This window comes from Schistocerca gregaria, unplaced genomic scaffold (assembly GCF_023897955.1).
Source record: "Schistocerca gregaria isolate iqSchGreg1 unplaced genomic scaffold, iqSchGreg1.2 ptg000355l, whole genome shotgun sequence".
Lineage (NCBI taxonomy): Eukaryota > Metazoa > Arthropoda > Insecta > Orthoptera > Acrididae > Schistocerca > Schistocerca gregaria.
The window spans coordinates 794,421-816,212 of NW_026061814.1; the positions used below are offsets into that span (position 1 = coordinate 794,421).

Genomic DNA, 21,792 nt, shown 5'->3' on the forward strand with positions numbered 1-21,792 from the left:
CTCTGACGCGTTTCAAGAGCACATCTGTCGATTCGCAGTGTTTCGTTATTTTCAACGAGATCCTAGCACTCTTCCTCCGCGCATTCTTGTTCAAACTGAGTTCATTACTGTAATTTCGCATCTTACGTTTAATACAGTAGTTTAAAATGCTTGTGGAAGCATCTTTGTCGCACCTGAGAGTTTTTCATGAAAAGAGGGCTGGCAGGTGTAGTGACATAAAATTTAAAAGAAGAGAGGGAGCCAACAGCACCCGGTGTTCCCAGGCGGTCACCCATCCAAGTACTAACCGGGCCCGATGTTGCTTAACTTCGGTGATCGGACGAGAACCGGTGTATTCAACATGGTATGGCCGTTGGCGTCCTTATACAGTAGCCGCACGGCAGAAGAAGGCTTCGCCTCTCCTCCCAACACACGCAATCGCCGTTTTCGGTGGCACATTTGACGCAAAGCACGTCCTTCCACCTCGAAGGCGACGCGCAGTGCGGCGCGCCGCCACGTGGGTCAGACGCACAACACAGCTGCTCGTTGCACCGCCTGTCATTCGTTTGTTCGACAAAGTATCCATCTCTTGTAGCGATGGAAGGTAAATTTTTGTTTACAAATTTGCCGTTGTGCACTGCTACAAAACAATATGCCCTGACGTATTTCACAACATTTCTGTCACTTCATACTGTTTTGTTATTTCCAGAGACTCTTTGGAAGTCTTCCTTGGCGCACTCTTTTCAAACTGAGTTCCTTAATATCGTATCTTACGATAGTTTAAAATCAGTATGGAAGCATCTTTGTCACATGAGAAAGGTAGCATGAAAAAAGGGCTGGCAGGGGTAGTGACAAGATAGCAAGAAATGAAGACAGAGGGAAGCGTTCTCACCTGCCTGACACTCGTCGCGCTTCCAGATATTTGCGTAATTTGCACGGTTCATTCTCGGCTGTCCCCTTCCGTCCCGACTTGTCCCGACTTTGCTCGACTGCCGCTCGCTGCCGCTCGGGTCGCGGTCCATATGACAGCACAAGTACGAGAAGCATCTGCGAGATGGGCGCGGCCCGAACCGGCGAGCCCGAGGCGCCGTGTGCGGGCGTTCGGAGCTACCAGTGCCGCTCTGTGCTGCGCTGTGCCGTGGAAAGGTGCGAAAACATGCACACAAGACACAGGCTTTTCGGCAAAGTATACATCTCTTGTAGCGACGAAAGGTAAATTTTTGTTTACAAATTTGCCCTTGTGCACTGCTACAAAACAATATGCCCTGACGTTTTTCACAACTTTTCTGTCACTTCATACTGTTTTATTATTCCAGAGACTCTTTGGAAGTCTTACTTGGCGCACTCTTTTCAAACTGAGTTCCTTAATATCGTATCTTACGATAGTTTAAAATCAGTATGGAAGCATCTTTGTCACATGAGAAAGGTAGCATGAAAAAAGGGCTGGCAGGAGTAGTGACAAGAAAGCAAGAAATGAAGACAGCCAGAGTTCCCAGGCGGTCGCCGATCCGAATACTGACGTTGTTGCTTTTCTTCGGTGGTCGGACGGGAACAGGTCTTTCTTTAATGTAGTTAGTTTTTGGAATTTAGCGCTCCTACAAAACAGTACTCTCTGACGCGTTTCAGAGCACATCTGTCGATTCGCAGTGTTTCGTTATTTTCAACGAGATCCTAGCACTCTTCCTCCGCGCATTCTTGTTCAAACTGAGTTCATTACTGTAATTTCGCATCTTACGTTTAATACAGTAGTTTAAAATGCTTGTGGAAGCATCTTTGTCGCACCTGAGAGTTTTTCATGAAAAGAGGGCTGGCAGGTGTAGTGACATAAAATTTAAAAGAAGAGAGGGAGCCAACAGCACCTTTTTTTTTTATTTTTTTTTTCATTTGTACGCAACCAGGACGACGCATCCACCGGAAAAGGAAAGTCATTGTCGGTCGGGCATCGAGCGTGGCTGGCAGGCGGCGGCAATGAGGGCAGGGGTCAATTAGTCTGAGGCCTGGCCACAGTGTCGCCCCCACACCCGTCATCACTCGTATCGACCGTAAAACAAAACAATATTTCATGTATGAAAAAAAAGAGAAATCGCAACAGCCTAGGTATAGTAAAAACAACATGAAACAAAACGCTATTTTAAAGCGCCGGTAATCCCGGTGTGAAATCCCACACCGACGAAAGGTTCCAAAAGTGCCGAGCGCAGACACGTGACGAGAAATGGGAGCGCTCGACAGTAAAAAAAAAAAAAAAAAAAAAAAAAAAAAAAAAAAAAAAAAAAGAACGCAAACAGTCACCACTAGAAACTAGAACTGAAACATCAGTAAAGAATCTCGTCACGCCACATACGGGAAAAAAAAAAAAAAAAAAAAAAAAAAAAAAAAAAAAAAAAAAAAGGAACTAATAATACCGACACTCATGCCAAACAAGAAGTTTGGCAATAACGTCCAGAAAAACTGAAAAGACTTCTGATGTCGTTCGATAGTCAAGTTTCGGCAATTTTCGTTCCAGAAAACATAGAGAAAGTCGCATTTATTCATATTGTGTCGAACAAGGGCAATTTGAAAATACGAGACAATAACATCCATGTTACGCAGGTACCGACATACGCGCAAAAGCATGCGCCAGTGCGACCTGCAAAAAATTTGCAAAATTTTGCCGATAATGTGGCGATGTCTGAATCTGAGAATGTTGGGTCCATAAATAGGTAAGGAAGTCCAAATCGGTACACAACTTTAAAGAGAAAATGGCAAAAACTGTATGGCCAAAGATCCACACCGTGGCATTTCGCTTGGTGGTGGGGTAGACGACACACTGCGGAATTAATACATCATCCACAGTAACGGTTCGAGCGTCCACCCGCTGAATCAGACGAATCATATCCCTGGCGACGTCCCAAACACGGCGGAAGCGGTCACACGCAAAGCGGTGTTCAAGAGTATCGTCGACAGTACACACGTCACACACTCCAGATGGGATAAGGTTGATGGAATGAAGTTTGGAGTTGGTAGGGATGGTGCGATGCACCACCTTGTACCATGCAGCGTGTACGGAAGCCGGGAGGACTTTGTTGGCGAGGTTTTGCCACACTGCCACCCAGTTGCAGCGTGGCAATCGATACTCCCACTTGCAACGAATAGGAGGTCCGCGTATAGCATCGCAGACAGCGCTAACCGTGTGGGCGGAGATGTCACGAAGTGTCAGGTAACTATTATCGAAATAGTAGCGGCGCACGTAAGAAAGATAAAACGGGATGTGCGACACAGAAACAGGTGCCACTTCAGAATGAGGACGATAACGATTAAAAACAACCGCGGTGGGACTGCAAGGTGCCTTCTGCATAACAGCGGTAATTCTCTTCCAAAGGAGAGCCGCACATTTGGCTGAAAAATCGACAAGTCCCAAACCGCCGTCGGACAGGCCCAAGGTACAGACAGCATGTGACACCTTAAAAATCTCCCCCCTCCATAAAAACCAGTAAATCGCCTGTGTGATGGCGCGCCCCAATTGCTTGGGTACCGGGAGAACCTGCGCAAGGTACCACGCCCTTGCCAAGAAGTTATTATTTATTAACTGCACCTTTTCCCGAAGGGCCAAATTTCGGACCGCATGGATCTTGACAACAGCACGAATCCGATGCAGCGTAGGCCGCCAATTTAATGCTTCCATCTGCTGTGGATTCGAGGATAAAAGGACTCCAAGAACTTTATGCTGCTGCTGTACACAGAACCAGTCCCTACGAAGGGTACGTGCGCGGGCGGTGAGCGGTAAAAGAACAGTTTTCTGTGTATTGACAATCGCCCCCGTAGCTTGTTCAAAGTTGTGCAGAACGACTTGCAACCTGTCAACATCGTCTAAATGCTCAATAAATACGCCAAGGTCATCAGCGTATGCTTTACAAACCAATCTGGTAGTCCCCATCTGAATGCCGCGACATTCCTGACCGATATAGCGGAGGAGGGGATCCAGCGCAATGGCAAAAAGCGCCATGGAAAGCGGACACCCTTGCCGCACGGAGCGACCTACACGAAAAGCAGGAGTAAGACGACCATTAACACAGATGCGTGACGTAGCATTTTGCAACAGATGCGTCACTAAGTTGGTAAATTTATAACCAAACCCCATGCGTACCAATACCTGACGCAAATAAAAATGACTAATACGGTCAAAGGCATTCTTAAAATCAACTAATAAAATCGCCGCAGTCCGAAGCCGAGCACTTTTTACATAACCAATGCAGTCCCTGTAAGCAAGGATAGCGTCAAAGATATTCCGATCGCGCACCGCACACGTTTGCTGAGGACTAAGTACCGCCGGCAAAATGTTTTTAAGTCGCTGAGCGACGCAGCGCGTGACGATCTTGTAGTCAACATTTAATAAAGTAATCGGACGGACAGCGTCGATATTTGGCACAGCATTGGATTTGGGAACGAGCGTCACAACCCCCTCCACAAAGGCAGCTGGTACAGTCACACCATTTCGAATATCATTTACCAAATCTACTAAAACCTCACTAAAAAGATGAAAAAATTTCAAATAAAATTCCGCGGGAATCCCATCTGGACCTGGAGACTTCCCGTTGGGACTCCGCCGAACGGCATCGAGAACTTCATCAGACGTAAAGGCGGCAGTTAAATGATTCCTGTCAGGGCGAGTTAAAACATGGGGTACAGTCTGCAAAAAATCTCGCAACGCGTCGGAATCCACATCAACAGCACGGAAAAGTGAAGCGAAATGTTCAAAAATATCTGTTTCAATTTCCGACTGTACAGAAGTGCGATCGCCGTTTCGCAGCCGCCAAACATTAATCTTCAAACGTTCACGGCGTTTGCGTTCCCTGTGTAAATGGTAAATGGACAGAGGTTCCCCAGTAACAAGTCCCGCAGGCTGACTTCGGACGGTCACCCCATCACTAACGGCACGCATGTCAAGTAAAAGCTTTGCTTGAAATTGCTTCAGAGTAGGCAACAACTCGGGCTGTGACGTCACCCGCAACGCTAAGTCCCGTAAACAAGCCTGGCGGAAGCGAGTCGTTGCCCGACGCCAGCGTGCCGCCTCACGGCTGTAATCAATTAAAAATTTCCTAATCGCCGGTTTAACTATCGCAACCCACCACTCAATGGTGCTACTATGACCGCCTCGAGTCCGCAACAACCGTTGCCATAAACGGTTAAAACAAGTCACAAAATGGTCGTCATTGAGTAAACTGCAATTGAACTTCCACAAATTGGTACGGCGAGGAACACACAAACGAGGCAATAAAAGACGACAGGAGTAACTGGAGTGGTCAGAAAATACGACAGGAGTCACGTCAGCACTACAAATACGGGCAGACAGCTGCCTAGACACATAAATCCGATCGAGGCGGCTACGCCCGGTACCGTAAAAATAGGTGAAGTAGGTGAAATCCGGGTGTAAAACACGCCACGTGTCGAGCAGCTGAAAACTAGTGACTAAAGTACCCAGCTCGTGACATTTGTTTGGACGCGGCTCTTGATCGCTGTCGTCTAAAACACAATAAAAATCACCCCCAACGATTAAAGTATCGACATTCCTGGATAGAAGCTGACACAAATCTCTACCATAAAATTCAGCCCTGGCCGGTTTAACATTTCCTGACGGAGCGTACACATTGACAAACACAATTCCAAAAATGGTACAAGCAACAGCGCGACCGTTCGGTAAAATGTCAACGTTAGATATTGGTAAGCCAGAACGCACTAAAATTGCAGTGCCCGTATCGTTATCAGGGGCAATATTATCAATCACAGTAAAATCAGTAAAATCATGCAAAAACAAAAGCGCTTCACAAGTCACCTCCTGTAAAAAAGCGACGTGACAGTTATTATCATACAAGAAATTTTTTAAAATCATAGCCTTCTGCGGATTTCGCAACTTATTAAGATTAACTGTTAAGATGTTCCACTGGCTACAGTCGTTAACCATATACACGTAATAACACAGTTAAAAAACAAGAAAATAAAAGAAAAACATGAAATTTGCTTAAAACAAGATAAACCATACAAACTTGCTAGGAGGGGGAGGACATACAATGAGTCACACTAATGGTTACCACCGGCCTCCACATCCGCCGACCAATCCTGTGACTGACTAGGAAGGGGGGGCGGGAGCGGTGGAGTCCCAGAAACTGTGACGGCACCTTCTGTGACTGAATGCTCCACGGCGGGCATCTCGACATCCGAAGATAAAGGCGGCACCAAATCGTGGGTGGAAGGGGGGGCACGACGAAGGTGCGAATCTTCGGCCTTTCTTTTGGTTGGAAAGGGGGAAGGTGTCACAGACAAAGGCGGATCCACCGCCATGCCGGAATCGGCATCAGAAGTCGGTTGGCTCAGGAAGGTTTTCAAATGTTGCACCGCGATGTCACGTTTCTGCGTTGCAGCAACAACATCACCCTCCGGCTGAGTGCGGGAAGAGGTCTGCTTTTTCGCGTGGCGCCTGCTGCCTCCCCCCTGAGACGGGCGGTGGCAGAGGTCTACGCCGTCGCGCGTGGCCGGTTGTCGGGAGGTCGGTTGCCCGACCGACCGAACCTGAGGGGGGGCAGGAGAACGCGCCACCGGAGACGGACTCCGATTTTTGTCCGAAAAACCACGCGTATTAAACGAAGCAGAGCTACTGGCACTACGTAAACGTGGGGTGCCAGAAGCTCGAGCGACATTCCGGTCCCTACGCGGTTTCGGTGCAGTAAAAGCTTCACGTTCTACAACAGCACTGGCAGCAGAAAGACTGTCGGGGACGGTAGTAGGAGCAACCGCCGATATGTCGGGTTCCGTAACCGGGACAGTATGCGGAACAATTTCTGCCGACATCGGCACGGATTGCGGTGAGACTTCGTCCACTACCGGTTTTTCAAAAACAGATTCAGTTGTCGCAGCCGCGAGCAAAGAAGGCTCAACAGGAGGTTCAGAAACAGAAACAGAGTCACTATCAGGAACAGACGTGTCCATAACGTCAGCGGTGGCCGATACAGGGGGGGCGGCCGCGAGTTGCACACGTGCGGGGGGGGGGCGGAACCTAAACTCGTTGCAGCAACAGAAGCAAAGCTAGGCCCACTTAAAACGTCCTCACGTGGCAACTGAACAGGCTGCCTGCGTTTAGGACAGTTTTGTCGGTAATGACCAACAGCACCGCAAAAGGAACACGTCTGAGGTTGACCACTATAGGTTATAAAAGCACGATGACCGTTAACTAACAAGAAGGACGGAATATGTTGTCGTACTATCATCTTTACACTCCTCACGCCGTTTTCGACCTGAAAAACATAGGCGGAAGACCACTTCTCTTTAAAAACAGATAGCACGGTCCCGTACGGCCGCAAATGACGAGATATTGTGTCATTCCGGATTTCAAAAGGCAAGTTGAACACACGAACATTTCGAAGGCCAAACCCACCATGAGAAATAGTCACGTTACTAATGCGACCGTCTAGATGTCGAAATTTACGGATACCATCATTAACATTTACCACGGTATCACACAATTCGGGAGTTTTCAACTTCAAAAACACGGAATTGATAAAAGTATCAAATTGAACTCCGAGAACGTCATCGGTCGACAAACACAATTCCTCAAGTATCCAACGGTGAATTTCGAAAGCTGACGGTTTTCCGACGGAACTATCGAATTCGCATTGCACATTATTTTGTCGTTCTTCACTATTATCATACAACATAGCCATAACTTACGGACTTGATGAAATGTAGCCGCGAGGCAGGAGACAGACGACACGCGAGGCGCCGCCGGCCAAGTCGCACAAGGAAGTACTGCTCGCTCGGCACCGAGGTGTTGCCAGGCGGGCAGACAGCCAAGTACTAACCGGGCCCGATGTTGCTTAACTTCGGTGATCGGACGAGAACCGGTGTATTCAACATGGTATGGCCGTTGGCGTCCTTATACAGTAGCCGCACGGCAGAAGAAGGCTTCGCCTCTCCTCCCAACACACGCAATCGCCGTCTTCGGTGGCACATTTGACGCAAAGCACGTCCTTCCACCTCGAAGGCGACGCGCAGTGCGGCGCGCCGCCACGTGGGTCAGACGCACAACACAGCTGCTCGTTGCACCGCCTGTCATTCGTTTGTTCGACAAAGTATCCATCTCTTGTAGCGATGGAAGGTAAATTTTTGTTTACAAATTTGCCGTTGTGCACTGCTACAAAACAATATGCCCTGACGTATTTCACAACATTTCTGTCACTTCATACTGTTTTGTTATTTCCAGAGACTCTTTGGAAGTCTTCCTTGGCGCACTCTTTTCAAACTGAGTTCCTTAATATCGTATCTTACGATAGTTTAAAATCAGTATGGAAGCATCTTTGTCACATGAGAAAGGTAGCATGAAAAAAGGGCTGGCAGGGGTAGTGACAAGATAGCAAGAAATGAAGACAGAGGGAAGCGTTCTCACCTGCCTGACACTCGTCGCGCTTCCAGATATTTGCGTAATTTGCACGGTTCATTCTCGGCTGTCCCCTTCCGTCCCGACTTGTCCCGACTTTGCTCGACTGCCGCTCGCTGCCGCTCGGGTCGCGGTCCATATGACAGCACAAGTACGAGAAGCATCTGCGAGATGGGCGCGGCCCGAACCGGCGAGCCCGAGGCGCCGTGTGCGGGCGTTCGGAGCTACCAGTGCCGCTCTGTGCTGCGCTGTGCCGTGGAAAGGTGCGAAAACATGCACACAAGACACAGGCTTTTCGGCAAAGTATACATCTCTTGTAGCGACGAAAGGTAAATTTTTGTTTACAAATTTGCCCTTGTGCACTGCTACAAAACAATATGCCCTGACGTTTTTCACAACTTTTCTGTCACTTCATACTGTTTTATTATTCCAGAGACTCTTTGGAAGTCTTACTTGGCGCACTCTTTTCAAACTGAGTTCCTTAATATCGTATCTTACGATAGTTTAAAATCAGTATGGAAGCATCTTTGTCACATGAGAAAGGTAGCATGAAAAAAGGGCTGGCAGGAGTAGTGACAAGAAAGCAAGAAATGAAGACAGCCAGAGTTCCCAGGCGGTCGCCGATCCGAATACTGACGTTGTTGCTTTTCTTCGGTGGTCGGACGGGAACAGGTCTTTCTTTAATGTAGTTAGTTTTTGGAATTTAGCGCTCCTACAAAACAGTACTCTCTGACGCGTTTCAGAGCACATCTGTCGATTCGCAGTGTTTCGTTATTTTCAACGAGATCCTAGCACTCTTCCTCCGCGCATTCTTGTTCAAACTGAGTTCATTACTGTAATTTCGCATCTTACGTTTAATACAGTAGTTTAAAATGCTTGTGGAAGCATCTTTGTCGCACCTGAGAGTTTTTCATGAAAAGAGGGCTGGCAGGTGTAGTGACATAAAATTTAAAAGAAGAGAGGGAGCCAACAGCACCTTTTTTTTTTATTTTTTTTTTCATTTGTACGCAACCAGGACGACGCATCCACCGGAAAAGGAAAGTCATTGTCGGTCGGGCATCGAGCGTGGCTGGCAGGCGGCGGCAATGAGGGCAGGGGTCAATTAGTCTGAGGCCTGGCCACAGTGTCGCCCCCACACCCGTCATCACTCGTATCGACCGTAAAACAAAACAATATTTCATGTATGAAAAAAAAGAGAAATCGCAACAGCCTAGGTATAGTAAAAACAACATGAAACAAAACGCTATTTTAAAGCGCCGGTAATCCCGGTGTGAAATCCCACACCGACGAAAGGTTCCAAAAGTGCCGAGCGCAGACACGTGACGAGAAATGGGAGCGCTCGACAGTAAAAAAAAAAAAAAAAAAAAAAAAAAAAAAAAAAAAAAAAAAAAAGAACGCAAACAGTCACCACTAGAAACTAGAACTGAAACATCAGTAAAGAATCTCGTCACGCCACATACGGGAAAAAAAAAAAAAAAAAAAAAAAAAAAAAAAAAAAAAAAAAAAAAAGGAACTAATAATACCGACACTCATGCCAAACAAGAAGTTTGGCAATAACGTCCAGAAAAACTGAAAAGACTTCTGATGTCGTTCGATAGTCAAGTTTCGGCAATTTTCGTTCCAGAAAACATAGAGAAAGTCGCATTTATTCATATTGTGTCGAACAAGGGCAATTTGAAAATACGAGACAATAACATCCATGTTACGCAGGTACCGACATACGCGCAAAAGCATGCGCCAGTGCGACCTGCAAAAAATTTGCAAAATTTTGCCGATAATGTGGCGATGTCTGAATCTGAGAATGTTGGGTCCATAAATAGGTAAGGAAGTCCAAATCGGTACACAACTTTAAAGAGAAAATGGCAAAAACTGTATGGCCAAAGATCCACACCGTGGCATTTCGCTTGGTGGTGGGGTAGACGACACACTGCGGAATTAATACATCATCCACAGTAACGGTTCGAGCGTCCACCCGCTGAATCAGACGAATCATATCCCTGGCGACGTCCCAAACACGGCGGAAGCGGTCACACGCAAAGCGGTGTTCAAGAGTATCGTCGACAGTACACACGTCACACACTCCAGATGGGATAAGGTTGATGGAATGAAGTTTGGAGTTGGTAGGGATGGTGCGATGCACCACCTTGTACCATGCAGCGTGTACGGAAGCCGGGAGGACTTTGTTGGCGAGGTTTTGCCACACTGCCACCCAGTTGCAGCGTGGCAATCGATACTCCCACTTGCAACGAATAGGAGGTCCGCGTATAGCATCGCAGACAGCGCTAACCGTGTGGGCGGAGATGTCACGAAGTGTCAGGTAACTATTATCGAAATAGTAGCGGCGCACGTAAGAAAGATAAAACGGGATGTGCGACACAGAAACAGGTGCCACTTCAGAATGAGGACGATAACGATTAAAAACAACCGCGGTGGGACTGCAAGGTGCCTTCTGCATAACAGCGGTAATTCTCTTCCAAAGGAGAGCCGCACATTTGGCTGAAAAATCGACAAGTCCCAAACCGCCGTCGGACAGGCCCAAGGTACAGACAGCATGTGACACCTTAAAAATCTCCCCCCTCCATAAAAACCAGTAAATCGCCTGTGTGATGGCGCGCCCCAATTGCTTGGGTACCGGGAGAACCTGCGCAAGGTACCACGCCCTTGCCAAGAAGTTATTATTTATTAACTGCACCTTTTCCCGAAGGGCCAAATTTCGGACCGCATGGATCTTGACAACAGCACGAATCCGATGCAGCGTAGGCCGCCAATTTAATGCTTCCATCTGCTGTGGATTCGAGGATAAAAGGACTCCAAGAACTTTATGCTGCTGCTGTACACAGAACCAGTCCCTACGAAGGGTACGTGCGCGGGCGGTGAGCGGTAAAAGAACAGTTTTCTGTGTATTGACAATCGCCCCCGTAGCTTGTTCAAAGTTGTGCAGAACGACTTGCAACCTGTCAACATCGTCTAAATGCTCAATAAATACGCCAAGGTCATCAGCGTATGCTTTACAAACCAATCTGGTAGTCCCCATCTGAATGCCGCGACATTCCTGACCGATATAGCGGAGGAGGGGATCCAGCGCAATGGCAAAAAGCGCCATGGAAAGCGGACACCCTTGCCGCACGGAGCGACCTACACGAAAAGCAGGAGTAAGACGACCATTAACACAGATGCGTGACGTAGCATTTTGCAACAGATGCGTCACTAAGTTGGTAAATTTATAACCAAACCCCATGCGTACCAATACCTGACGCAAATAAAAATGACTAATACGGTCAAAGGCATTCTTAAAATCAACTAATAAAATCGCCGCAGTCCGAAGCCGAGCACTTTTTACATAACCAATGCAGTCCCTGTAAGCAAGGATAGCGTCAAAGATATTCCGATCGCGCACCGCACACGTTTGCTGAGGACTAAGTACCGCCGGCAAAATGTTTTTAAGTCGCTGAGCGACGCAGCGCGTGACGATCTTGTAGTCAACATTTAATAAAGTAATCGGACGGACAGCGTCGATATTTGGCACAGCATTGGATTTGGGAACGAGCGTCACAACCCCCTCCACAAAGGCAGCTGGTACAGTCACACCATTTCGAATATCATTTACCAAATCTACTAAAACCTCACTAAAAAGATGAAAAAATTTCAAATAAAATTCCGCGGGAATCCCATCTGGACCTGGAGACTTCCCGTTGGGACTCCGCCGAACGGCATCGAGAACTTCATCAGACGTAAAGGCGGCAGTTAAATGATTCCTGTCAGGGCGAGTTAAAACATGGGGTACAGTCTGCAAAAAATCTCGCAACGCGTCGGAATCCACATCAACAGCACGGAAAAGTGAAGCGAAATGTTCAAAAATATCTGTTTCAATTTCCGACTGTACAGAAGTGCGATCGCCGTTTCGCAGCCGCCAAACATTAATCTTCAAACGTTCACGGCGTTTGCGTTCCCTGTGTAAATGGTAAATGGACAGAGGTTCCCCAGTAACAAGTCCCGCAGGCTGACTTCGGACGGTCACCCCATCACTAACGGCACGCATGTCAAGTAAAAGCTTTGCTTGAAATTGCTTCAGAGTAGGCAACAACTCGGGCTGTGACGTCACCCGCAACGCTAAGTCCCGTAAACAAGCCTGGCGGAAGCGAGTCGTTGCCCGACGCCAGCGTGCCGCCTCACGGCTGTAATCAATTAAAAATTTCCTAATCGCCGGTTTAACTATCGCAACCCACCACTCAATGGTGCTACTATGACCGCCTCGAGTCCGCAACAACCGTTGCCATAAACGGTTAAAACAAGTCACAAAATGGTCGTCATTGAGTAAACTGCAATTGAACTTCCACAAATTGGTACGGCGAGGAACACACAAACGAGGCAATAAAAGACGACAGGAGTAACTGGAGTGGTCAGAAAATACGACAGGAGTCACGTCAGCACTACAAATACGGGCAGACAGCTGCCTAGACACATAAATCCGATCGAGGCGGCTACGCCCGGTACCGTAAAAATAGGTGAAGTAGGTGAAATCCGGGTGTAAAACACGCCACGTGTCGAGCAGCTGAAAACTAGTGACTAAAGTACCCAGCTCGTGACATTTGTTTGGACGCGGCTCTTGATCGCTGTCGTCTAAAACACAATAAAAATCACCCCCAACGATTAAAGTATCGACATTCCTGGATAGAAGCTGACACAAATCTCTACCATAAAATTCAGCCCTGGCCGGTTTAACATTTCCTGACGGAGCGTACACATTGACAAACACAATTCCAAAAATGGTACAAGCAACAGCGCGACCGTTCGGTAAAATGTCAACGTTAGATATTGGTAAGCCAGAACGCACTAAAATTGCAGTGCCCGTATCGTTATCAGGGGCAATATTATCAATCACAGTAAAATCAGTAAAATCATGCAAAAACAAAAGCGCTTCACAAGTCACCTCCTGTAAAAAAGCGACGTGACAGTTATTATCATACAAGAAATTTTTTAAAATCATAGCCTTCTGCGGATTTCGCAACTTATTAAGATTAACTGTTAAGATGTTCCACTGGCTACAGTCGTTAACCATATACACGTAATAACACAGTTAAAAAACAAGAAAATAAAAGAAAAACATGAAATTTGCTTAAAACAAGATAAACCATACAAACTTGCTAGGAGGGGGAGGACATACAATGAGTCACACTAATGGTTACCACCGGCCTCCACATCCGCCGACCAATCCTGTGACTGACTAGGAAGGGGGGGCGGGAGCGGTGGAGTCCCAGAAACTGTGACGGCACCTTCTGTGACTGAATGCTCCACGGCGGGCATCTCGACATCCGAAGATAAAGGCGGCACCAAATCGTGGGTGGAAGGGGGGGCACGACGAAGGTGCGAATCTTCGGCCTTTCTTTTGGTTGGAAAGGGGGAAGGTGTCACAGACAAAGGCGGATCCACCGCCATGCCGGAATCGGCATCAGAAGTCGGTTGGCTCAGGAAGGTTTTCAAATGTTGCACCGCGATGTCACGTTTCTGCGTTGCAGCAACAACATCACCCTCCGGCTGAGTGCGGGAAGAGGTCTGCTTTTTCGCGTGGCGCCTGCTGCCTCCCCCCTGAGACGGGCGGTGGCAGAGGTCTACGCCGTCGCGCGTGGCCGGTTGTCGGGAGGTCGGTTGCCCGACCGACCGAACCTGAGGGGGGGCAGGAGAACGCGCCACCGGAGACGGACTCCGATTTTTGTCCGAAAAACCACGCGTATTAAACGAAGCAGAGCTACTGGCACTACGTAAACGTGGGGTGCCAGAAGCTCGAGCGACATTCCGGTCCCTACGCGGTTTCGGTGCAGTAAAAGCTTCACGTTCTACAACAGCACTGGCAGCAGAAAGACTGTCGGGGACGGTAGTAGGAGCAACCGCCGATATGTCGGGTTCCGTAACCGGGACAGTATGCGGAACAATTTCTGCCGACATCGGCACGGATTGCGGTGAGACTTCGTCCACTACCGGTTTTTCAAAAACAGATTCAGTTGTCGCAGCCGCGAGCAAAGAAGGCTCAACAGGAGGTTCAGAAACAGAAACAGAGTCACTATCAGGAACAGACGTGTCCATAACGTCAGCGGTGGCCGATACAGGGGGGGCGGCCGCGAGTTGCACACGTGCGGGGGGGGGGCGGAACCTAAACTCGTTGCAGCAACAGAAGCAAAGCTAGGCCCACTTAAAACGTCCTCACGTGGCAACTGAACAGGCTGCCTGCGTTTAGGACAGTTTTGTCGGTAATGACCAACAGCACCGCAAAAGGAACACGTCTGAGGTTGACCACTATAGGTTATAAAAGCACGATGACCGTTAACTAACAAGAAGGACGGAATATGTTGTCGTACTATCATCTTTACACTCCTCACGCCGTTTTCGACCTGAAAAACATAGGCGGAAGACCACTTCTCTTTAAAAACAGATAGCACGGTCCCGTACGGCCGCAAATGACGAGATATTGTGTCATTCCGGATTTCAAAAGGCAAGTTGAACACACGAACATTTCGAAGGCCAAACCCACCATGAGAAATAGTCACGTTACTAATGCGACCGTCTAGATGTCGAAATTTACGGATACCATCATTAACATTTACCACGGTATCACACAATTCGGGAGTTTTCAACTTCAAAAACACGGAATTGATAAAAGTATCAAATTGAACTCCGAGAACGTCATCGGTCGACAAACACAATTCCTCAAGTATCCAACGGTGAATTTCGAAAGCTGACGGTTTTCCGACGGAACTATCGAATTCGCATTGCACATTATTTTGTCGTTCTTCACTATTATCATACAACATAGCCATAACTTACGGACTTGATGAAATGTAGCCGCGAGGCAGGAGACAGACGACACGCGAGGCGCCGCCGGCCAAGTCGCACAAGGAAGTACTGCTCGCTCGGCACCGAGGTGTTGCCAGGCGGGCAGACAGCCAAGTACTAACCGGGCCCGATGTTGCTTAACTTCGGTGATCGGACGAGAACCGGTGTATTCAACATGGTATGGCCGTTGGCGTCCTTATACAGTAGCCGCACGGCAGAAGAAGGCTTCGCCTCTCCTCCCAACACACGCAATCGCCGTTTTCGGTGGCACATTTGACGCAAAGCACGTCCTTCCACCTCGAAGGCGACGCGCAGTGCGGCGCGCCGCCACGTGGGTCAGACGCACAACACAGCTGCTCGTTGCACCGCCTGTCATTCGTTTGTTCGACAAAGTATCCATCTCTTGTAGCGATGGAAGGTAAATTTTTGTTTACAAATTTGCCGTTGTGCACTGCTACAAAACAATATGCCCTGACGTATTTCACAACATTTCTGTCACTTCATACTGTTTTGTTATTTCCAGAGACTCTTTGGAAGTCTTCCTTGGCGCACTCTTTTCAAACTGAGTTCCTTAATATCGTATCTTACGATAGTTTAAAATCAGTATGGAAGCATCTTTGTCACATGAGAAAGGTAGCATGAAAAAAGGGCTGGCAGGGGTAGTGACAAGATAGCAAGAAATGAAGACAGAGGGAAGCGTTCTCACCTGCCTGACACTCGTCGCGCTTCCAGATATTTGCGTAATTTGCACGGTTCATTCTCGGCTGTCCCCTTCCGTCCCGACTTGTCCCGACTTTGCTCGACTGCCGCTCGCTGCCGCTCGGGTCGCGGTCCATATGACAGCACAAGTACGAGAAGCATCTGCGAGATGGGCGCGGCCCGAACCGGCGAGTCCGAGGCGCCGTGTGCGGGCGTTCGGAGCTACCAGTGCCGCTCTGTGCTGCGCTGTGCCGTGGAAAGGTGCGAAAACATGCACACAAGACACAGGCTTTTCGGCAAAGTATACATCTCTTGTAGCGACGAAAGGTAAATTTTTGTTTACAAATTTGCCCTTGTGCACTGCTACAAAACAATATGCCCTGACGTTTTTCACAACTTTTCTGTCACTTCATACTGTTTTTATTATTCCAGAGACTCTTTGGAAGTCTTACTTGGCGCACTCTTTTCAAACTGAGTTCCTTAATATCGTATCTTACGATAGTTTAAAATCAGTATGGAAGCATCTTTGTCACATGAGAAAGGTAGCATGAAAAAAGGGCTGGCAGGAGTAGTGACAAGAAAGCAAGAAATGAAGACAGCCAGAGTTCCCAGGCGGTCGCCGATCCGAATACTGACGTTGTTGCTTTTCTTCGGTGGTCGGACGGGAACAGGTCTTTCTTTAATGTAGTTAGTTTTTGGAATTTAGCGCTCCTACAAAACAGTACTCTCTGACGCGTTTCAGAGCACATCTGTCGATTCGCAGTGTTTCGTTATTTTCAACGAGATCCTAGCACTCTTCCTCCGCGCATTCTTGTTCAAACTGAGTTCATTACTGTAATTTCGCATCTTACGTTTAATACAGTAGTTTAAAATGCTTGTGGAAGCATCTTTGTCGCACCTGAGAGTTTTTCATGAAAAGAGGGCTGGCAGGTGTAGTGACATAAAATTTAAAAGAAGAGAGGGAGCCAACAGCACCCGGTGTTCCCAGGCGGTCACCCATCCAAGTACTAACCGGGCCCGATGTTGCTTAACTTCGGTGATCGGACGAGAACCGGTGTATTCAACATGGTATGGCCGTTGGCGTCCTTATACAGTAGCCGCACGGCAGAAGAAGGCTTCGCCTCTCCTCCCAACACACGCAATCGCCGTTTTCGGTGGCACATTTGACGCAAAGCACGTCCTTCCACCTCGAAGGCGACGCGCAGTGCGGCGCGCCGCCACGTGGGTCAGACGCACAACACAGCTGCTCGTTGCACCGCCTGTCATTCGTTTGTTCGACAAAGTATCCATCTCTTGTAGCGATGGAAGGTAAATTTTTGTTTACAAATTTGCCGTTGTGCACTGCTACAAAACAATATGCCCTGACGTATTTCACAACATTTCTGTCACTTCATACTGTTTTGTTATTTCCAGAGACTCTTTGGAAGTCTTCCTTGGCGCACTCTTTTCAAACTGAGTTCCTTAATATCGTATCTTACGATAGTTTAAAATCAGTATGGAAGCATCTTTGTCACATGAGAAAGGTAGCATGAAAAAAGGGCTGGCAGGGGTAGTGACAAGATAGCAAGAAATGAAGACAGAGGGAAGCGTTCTCACCTGCCTGACACTCGTCGCGCTTCCAGATATTTGCGTAATTTGCACGGTTCATTCTCGGCTGTCCCCTTCCGTCCCGACTTGTCCCGACTTTGCTCGACTGCCGCTCGCTGCCGCTCGGGTCGCGGTCCATATGACAGCACAAGTACGAGAAGCATCTGCGAGATGGGCGCGGCCCGAACCGGCGAGTCCGAGGCGCCGTGTGCGGGCGTTCGGAGCTACCAGTGCCGCTCTGTGCTGCGCTGTGCCGTGGAAAGGTGCGAAAACATGCACACAAGACACAGGCTTTTCGGCAAAGTATACATCTCTTGTAGCGACGAAAGGTAAATTTTTGTTTACAAATTTGCCCTTGTGCACTGCTACAAAACAATATGCCCTGACGTTTTTCACAACTTTTCTGTCACTTCATACTGTTTTTATTATTCCAGAGACTCTTTGGAAGTCTTACTTGGCGCACTCTTTTCAAACTGAGTTCCTTAATATCGTATCTTACGATAGTTTAAAATCAGTATGGAAGCATCTTTGTCACATGAGAAAGGTAGCATGAAAAAAGGGCTGGCAGGAGTAGTGACAAGAAAGCAAGAAATGAAGACAGCCAGAGTTCCCAGGCGGTCGCCGATCCGAATACTGACGTTGTTGCTTTTCTTCGGTGGTCGGACGGGAACAGGTCTTTCTTTAATGTAGTTAGTTTTTGGAATTTAGCGCTCCTACAAAACAGTACTCTCTGACGCGTTTCAGAGCACATCTGTCGATTCGCAGTGTTTCGTTATTTTCAACGAGATCCTAGCACTCTTCCTCCGCGCATTCTTGTTCAAACTGAGTTCATTACTGTAATTTCGCATCTTACGTTTAATACAGTAGTTTAAAATGCTTGTGGAAGCATCTTTGTCGCACCTGAGAGTTTTTCATGAAAAGAGGGCTGGCAGGTGTAGTGACATAAAATTTAAAAGAAGAGAGGGAGCCAACAGCACCCGGTGTTCCCAGGCGGTCACCCATCCAAGTACTAACCGGGCCCGATGTTGCTTAACTTCGGTGATCGGACGAGAACCGGTGTATTCAACATGGTATGGCCGTTGGCGTCCTTATACAGTAGCCGCACGGCAGAAGAAGGCTTCGCCTCTCCTCCCAACACACGCAATCGCCGTTTTCGGTGGCACATTTGACGCAAAGCACGTCCTTCCAACTCGAAGGCGACGCGCAGTGCAGCGCGCCGCCACGTGGGTCAGACGCACAACACAGCTGCTCGTTGCACCGCCTGTCATTCGTTTGTTCGACAAAGTATCCATCTCTTGTAGCGATGGAAGGTAAATTTTTGTTTACAAATTTGCCGTTGTGCACTGCTACAAAACAATATGCCCTGACGTATTTCACAACATTTCTGTCACTTCATACTGTTTTGTTATTTCCAGAGACTCTTTGGAAGTCTTCCTTGGCGCACTCTTTTCAAACTGAGTTCCTTAATATCGTATCTTACGATAGTTTAAAATCAGTATGGAAGCATCTTTGTCACATGAGAAAGGTAGCATGAAAAAAGGGCTGGCAGGGGTAGTGACAAGATAGCAAGAAATGAAGACAGAGGGAAGCGTTCTCACCTGCCTGACACTCGTCGCGCTTCCAGATATTTGCGTAATTTGCACGGTTCATTCTCGGCTGTCCCCTTCCGTCCCGACTTGTCCCGACTTTGCTCGACTGCCGCTCGCTGCCGCTCGGGTCGCGGTCCATATGACAGCACAAGTACGAGAAGCATCTGCGAGATGGGCGCGGGCCGAACCGGCGTGTCCGAGGCGCCGTGTGCGGCCGTTCGGAGCTACCAGAGCCGCTCTGTGCTGCGCCGTGCCGTGGAAAGGTGCGAAAACATGCACACAAGACACAGGCTGTTCGGCAAAGTATCCATCTCTTGTAGCGACGAAAGGTTAATTTTTGTTTACAAATTTGCCGTTGTGCACTGCTACAAAATTGGAATTTAGCGCTCCTACAAAACAGTAGGCTCTGACGCATTTTAAGAGCACATCTGTCGATTCGCAGTGTTTCGTTATTTTCAACGAGTTCCTAGCACTCTTCCTCCGCGCATTCTTGTTCAAACTGAGTTCATTACTGTAATTTTGCATCTTACATTTAATACAGTGGTTGAAAATGCTTGTGGAAGCATCTTTGTCGCACCTGAGAGTTTGTATGAAAAGAGGACTGGCAGGTGTAGTGACATAAAATTTAGAAGAAGAGAGGGAGCCAACAGCACCCGGTGTTCCCAGGCGGTCACCCATCCAAGTACTAACCGGGCCCGATGTTGCTTAACTTCGGTGATCGGACGAGAACCGGTGTATTCAACATGGTATGGCCGTTGGCGTCCTTATACAGTAGCCGCACGGCAGAAGAAGGCTTCGCCTCTCCTCCCAACACACGCAATCGCCGTCTTCGGTGGCACATTTGACGCAAAGCACGTCCTTCCACCTCGAAGGCGACGCGCAGTGCGGCGCGCCGCCACGTGGGTCAGACGCACAACACAGCTGCTCGTTGCACCGCCTGTCATTCGTTTGTTCGACAAAGTATCCATCTCTTGTAGCGACGAAAGGTAAATTTTTGTTTACAAATTTGCCGTTGTGCACTGCTACAAAACAATATGCCCTGACGTATTTCACAACATTTCTGTCACTTCACACTGTTTTGTTATTTCCAGAGACTCTTTGGAAGTCTTCCTTGGCGCACTCTTTTCAAATTGAGTTCCTTAACATCGTATCTTACGATAGTTTAAAATCAGTATGGAAGCATCTTTGTCACATGAGAAAGGTAGCATGAAAAAAGGGCTGGCAGGGGTAGTGACAAGAAAGCAAGAAATGAAGACAGAGGGAAGCGGTCTCACCTGCCTGACACGCGTCGCGCTTCCAGATATTTGCGTAATTCGCACGGTGCATTCTCGGCTGTCCCCTTCCGTCCCGACTTGTCCCGACTTTGCTCGACTGCCGCTCGCTGCCGCTCGGGTCGCGGTCCATATGACAGCACAAGTACGAGAAGCATCTGCGAGATGGGCGCGGCCCGAACCGGCGAGTCCGAGGCGCCGTGTGCGGGCGTTCGGAGCTACCAGTGCCGCTCTGTGCTGCGCTGTGCCGTGGAAAGGTGCGAAAACATGCACACAAGACACAGGCTTTTCGGCAAAGTATACATCTCTTGTAGCGACGAAAGGTAAATTTTTGTTTACAAATTTGCCCTTGTGCACTGCTACAAAACAATATGCCCTGACGTTTTTCACAACTTTTCTGTCACTTCATACTGTTTTTATTATTCCAGAGACTCTTTGGAAGTCTTACTTGGCGCACTCTTTTCAAACTGAGTTCCTTAATATCGTATCTTACGATAGTTTAAAATCAGTATGGAAGCATCTTTGTCACATGAGAAAGGTAGCATGAAAAAAGGGCTGGCAGGAGTAGTGACAAGAAAGCAAGAAATGAAGACAGCCAGAGTTCCCAGGCGGTCGCCGATCCGAATACTGACGTTGTTGCTTTTCTTCGGTGGTCGGACGGGAACAGGTCTTTCTTTAATGTAGTTAGTTTTTGGAATTTAGCGCTCCTACAAAACAGTACTCTCTGACGCGTTTCAGAGCACATCTGTCGATTCGCAGTGTTTCGTTATTTTCAACGAGATCCTAGCACTCTTCCTCCGCGCATTCTTGTTCAAACTGAGTTCATTACTGTAATTTCGCATCTTACGTTTAATACAGTAGTTTAAAATGCTTGTGGAAGCATCTTTGTCGCACCTGAGAGTTTTTCATGAAAAGAGGGCTGGCAGGTGTAGTGACATAAAATTTAAAAGAAGAGAGGGAGCCAACAGCACCCGGTGTTCCCAGGCGGTCACCCATCCAAGTACTAACCGGGCCCGATGTTGCTTAACTTCGGTGATCGGACGAGAACCGGTGTATTCAACATGGTATGGCCGTTGGCGTCCTTATACAGTAGCCGCACGGCAGAAGAAGGCTTCGCCTCTCCTCCCAACACACGCAATCGCCGTTTTCGGTGGCACATTTGACGCAAAGCACGTCCTTCCACCTCGAAGGCGACGCGCAGTGCAGCGCGCCGCCACGTGGGTCAGACGCACAACACAGCTGCTCGTTGCACCGCCTGTCATTCGTTTGTTCGACAAAGTATCCATCTCTTGTAGCGATGGAAGGTAAATTTTTGTTTACAAATTTGCCGTTGTGCACTGCTACAAAACAATATGCCCTGACGTATTTCACAACATTTCTGTCACTTCATACTGTTTTGTTATTTCCAGAGACTCTTTGGAAGTCTTCCTTGGCG

General features: G+C 48.0%; 5 non-coding genes and 2 pseudogenes across 5 annotated transcripts; all 7 read right to left on the minus strand.

The window, feature by feature from the left end:
• Positions 1 to 238: 238 nt before the first annotated feature.
• On the minus strand, positions 239 to 357 carry LOC126308081 (5S ribosomal RNA). The gene has a single exon (XR_007554009.1). It is a non-coding gene; the product is annotated as a 5S ribosomal RNA (ribosomal RNA).
• A 7,403-nt stretch (positions 358 to 7,760) lies between these two features.
• Positions 7,761 to 7,878, minus strand: LOC126307912 (5S ribosomal RNA; annotated as a pseudogene).
• A 7,407-nt stretch (positions 7,879 to 15,285) lies between these two features.
• Positions 15,286 to 15,403, minus strand: LOC126307913 (5S ribosomal RNA; annotated as a pseudogene).
• A 1,470-nt stretch (positions 15,404 to 16,873) lies between these two features.
• Positions 16,874 to 16,992, minus strand: LOC126308083 (5S ribosomal RNA). The gene has a single exon (XR_007554010.1). It is a non-coding gene; the product is annotated as a 5S ribosomal RNA (ribosomal RNA).
• Positions 16,993 to 18,462: 1,470 nt separating this feature from the next.
• Positions 18,463 to 18,581, minus strand: LOC126308084 (5S ribosomal RNA). Its single transcript, XR_007554011.1, has one exon. It is a non-coding gene; the product is annotated as a 5S ribosomal RNA (ribosomal RNA).
• Positions 18,582 to 19,727: 1,146 nt separating this feature from the next.
• Positions 19,728 to 19,846, minus strand: LOC126308085 (5S ribosomal RNA). Its single transcript, XR_007554012.1, has one exon. It is a non-coding gene; the product is annotated as a 5S ribosomal RNA (ribosomal RNA).
• A 1,470-nt stretch (positions 19,847 to 21,316) lies between these two features.
• On the minus strand, positions 21,317 to 21,435 carry LOC126308086 (5S ribosomal RNA). The gene has a single exon (XR_007554013.1). It is a non-coding gene; the product is annotated as a 5S ribosomal RNA (ribosomal RNA).
• Between the last annotated feature and the right edge of the window lie 357 nt (positions 21,436 to 21,792).